We start from the raw sequence: 4126 nt of genomic DNA on the forward strand, positions 1-4126 counted from the left end.
CCCCGGGACCCTTCCGGTGGTCCCGGTACAATACCGATGACCCCGAAACTTGTCCCGATGGCCGAAACAGGACTTCCTATATATAAATCTTTACCTCCGGACCATTCCGGAACTCCTCGTGACGTCCGGGATCTCATCCGGGACTCCAAACAACATTCGGTAACCACATACAAGCTTCCTTTATAACCCTAGCGTCATCGAACCTTAAGTGTGTAGACCCTACGGGTTCGGGAGACATGCAGACATGACCGAGACGTTCTCCGGTCAATAACCAACAGCGGGATCTGGATACCCATGTTGGCTCCCACATGTTCCACGATGATCTCATCGGATGAACCACGATGTCAAGGACTCAATCGATCCCGTATTCAATTCCCTTTGTCTATCGGTATGTTACTTGCCCGAGATTCGATCATCGGTATACCGATACCTTGTTCAATCTCGTTACCGGCAAGTCACTTTACTCGTTCCGTAACACATCATCCCGTGATCAACTCCTTGGTCACATTGCGCATATGATGATGTCCTACCGAGTGGGCCCGGAGATACCTCTCCGTTTACACGGAGTGACAAATCCCAGTCTCGATCCGTATAAAACAATAGATACTTTTGGAGATACCTGTAGTGCACCTTTATAGTCACCCAGTTACGTTGTGACGTTTGATACACCCAAAGCACTCCTACGGTATCCAGGAGTTACACGATCTCATGGTCAAAGGAAGAGATACTTGACATTGGCAAAGCTCTAGCAAACGAACTACACGATCTTTTGTGCTAGTCTTAGGATTGGGTCTTGTCCATCACATCATTCTCCTAATGATGTGATCCCGTTATCAACGACATCCAATGTCCATAGCCAGGAAACCATGACTATCTGTTGATCACAACGAGCTAGTCAACTAGAGGCTCACTAGGGACATATTGTGGTCTATGTATTCACACGTATATTACGATTTCCGGATAATACAGTTATAGCATGAATAAAAGACAATTATCATGAACAAGGAAATATAATAATAATACTTTTATTATTGCCTCTAGGGCATATTTCCAACAGCGGGCGCACAGGGCCTCCTGCCCCGGCAGCCGTTGCCGCCGCTGATCCGGAAATCAGCTCAGCTGCAGTCGAAGAGTGTTATACTGGCTGTGTACCGGCCATGAAGATTGCAACCCGGTTCGGCGGCTCGTAGGGGTTTGGAGTACTGTCGCCATCGGAACAGCCCCCAAGCCGGCCGTCTTGCAGTTGATACAATGACTCGGTTTCACCGGTGGATGACTCGCCATCCGAGTAGACAACTATCTCACCACCAGATGCCGATCTATCTTCAAATTCCGCTCCATGGATGAATCCCACTAAGGCACAGTTCATGGCGGGCTGAACTCGGGCGGGTCTCGCACGCTGAGCCGTCTCGGTGATGTCGGTGTAGATGTCCGGCTCAGGGCCCGGTTCGCTGATCTTGCCGATGAAGACGTGAATTCCGCTGAAGGGGGCCCGATACCCATACTCAATTGAGCTAGCCTTGGGGCCCCAGCCTGCATCATCAATGTAGAGCTTGCCGCGATGACTCTTGGTTATCCGGCCCATGGCGTATCCCTTGATCCCTTCAAAGTTGCCCTCTAAGAACTTGAAACCATCATGCGATAGCCCCACGGTGGGTGCCAACTGTCGTGGGTTTGTCACGGCAGATGTCCTAGTGTGAGGACTTAGTCGTGGAGTCATTGCAACAAGATTAGCTTAAAGGGGTTAAACAGGACAAAGGACACGAGGAGTTTATACTGGTTCGGCCCCTTGCGGTGGAGGTAAAGGCCTAATCTAGTTTGAGGTGGTATTGCTAGGGTTTCGATGACCAGGGAGCGAATACGCTTAACCTGGCTCTCGATCTGTTGTTTCTTGTCCCTAAACCGCCGCCGGGTCATCCATTCATATACACAGGTAGACGCACGGCGGTCCACAGAATCCTGGCCGGCTCATAAACATGTCTGGCTCAGTATCTACTCTTTCCTATCTTAAAATATAAGTCATACACCTATGGCACTTTACATCTATGGGTCCTAACCTGCCTCTAGGCTTTGGGCCTTCTTATTAAGTCTCCTTCGTAAGTCACCATCTTCTATGTCTTCATGGGCTTCAATACTGGTAAACCATCATGAGCATAACCCGGCCCCTCCTGGGCGGTTTATACTCAATAGTTATATCCCTAACACCCTAGGAAGAGATCCAGTGGAGAATCTCTGTCATTAAACTACTTCTTCGTGCATGACAAAAAAGCGTGAAGGAATTTTGTTATCTTGTAAAAATCTGGTCGAACACCTTGTGTGCGAGGAGGAGGAAGTCGGCCGCCTACTCGTTGGAGCCATGGTTGCCACGTCAGGGCTAATGCGTAGGAAGAGCCTCCTTAGCGTCGAGAGGTCGAGCTTGCGGCGAAAAATCGGCAACACCGTGATATTGACGCTGATGAGGACATGACTATCTTGGATACGACCAAAAATATTGCATACATGCATATTTGTGAGGTGATTTCTAATGCAAACTATGCAATAATTTATTTATGTTATCCAGGATAAAAAATACTTCACAGACTTTTGTGTCATGTCTAATTGCAGGTGTATGGGACATTTGTACAATCCGCATATGAAGATAAGGAAAAAAGAGAAGTTTAGGTGTTGTTCAAAAAGTCCTCTCACGTCACTTTTGGCCAAGAGAAAATAGAGTTCAAGTCCCACATGTTCTGGACTCAGATTCGGACTGCACAGACATACCTGACTCAAAACACCAAGATCTCTTTCATTCAGACTCCGAATTGGGTGATTCTTTTTTTGTTGGAAAGTTTACTTCATGCACTTTCCAACCTAATTGGATTCACCTTCAAATTAGTCCGGAGCATTAAGACATTGACGAAACAATCTGACATTGTAGCAGAATCCGAGTCAAACTACAAATCCAAAGGTGTTGCATCTCCTCTACTTGGGCCCATGAGCCTTGTAGGACCAAGGATTAGTTTTAGGCTGCCTTGAGACGTCCTCCCACCTCCTTGGGCGTCACCCCTTGCTCCTATATAAGTAGATCAATCTAGTAGTTTTTTTCCTTGGGATTTGTTTAGTTAAAAGTTAGCCATTGCAACTTCGTATACTTCGTTTGTGTCCAACGACCAGGCCAAGACCGCTTTCGGATCCCCACCTTTATCAATATTTCATCTATATTCGCAATATTCAGGTTGCTTTTATCATATTCTTGCTTGTTCTTCGATTGCATGCAGGAATAGACCTTCATGGTCAGGTTGATCGTACTCCGGTGTGGTCAATAACCTCTCGGAGTTAGTTTAGCGATTGCTAAGGCGCAACATCGTGTATGTTTGTAGTTGGATCGTCAAAGTCGACTCCACACCAAATCGATAGCTATCATCTTATCGAAAGATCGGGAAAACCCTCGCCTCTATCAGACGCCATCTGAAGCTGCGGTCGCTGTGGCCTTGAGACTTGCGGCGGTGCTTCGGCAACTACTAGTCCACCTCTCTAGGCCACGGAGGAGCTGCGCCGGCCATATGGACAGCGGAGGGTGACGCTGGCCGAAAATCGACCAATATCGACATGTCGCCAGACCCCAAATCGGATAGTCGGCGGGGGCTCAGCGGCTGTCCTGAGCGGTTGTGTCGAGCGGCGGGGTCAAGGCAGACTCGGGTATGGGCGGCGGGCTGGAGACCGTGGTGTTTGCGGCTGAAATCACGTCGTCGGTTGTTGGGGGAATAGCGGTCGCGGCGCGGTGAGATGTCCTAGTGGCAGTTGGGGCTGCATGCACGAATGCACCAGTTTTGCGGCAGCAACAAAAGTGTTGTATATTTGCAGCACATCGTGTTTTTTTTGGAACGCCTAAAGAATTCGAAGCAAAAAATTTGCAAATAGGGCAATTGTTGGAGCTATGTTTTTGGCTGGAAAAGCCCTAAAGAGCGGTTATGCCAAACTACAGGGCATTTGGAGATGCTCTAACGTTGTGCATCAAACGTGCACGGATCGGTCCGCACGTTCAAATTCTGCCAAATTGCAAACAAATTTATGGGGTGTTTGGGGGAGTCCGAACGTCCGCCGCGTCAGACTCCGACACACCCGATCCACCCAACACCCCCCCCCC

Source organism: Triticum dicoccoides, chromosome 3B (assembly GCF_002162155.2).
Source record: "Triticum dicoccoides isolate Atlit2015 ecotype Zavitan chromosome 3B, WEW_v2.0, whole genome shotgun sequence".
Classification (NCBI taxonomy): domain Eukaryota; kingdom Viridiplantae; phylum Streptophyta; class Magnoliopsida; order Poales; family Poaceae; genus Triticum; species Triticum dicoccoides.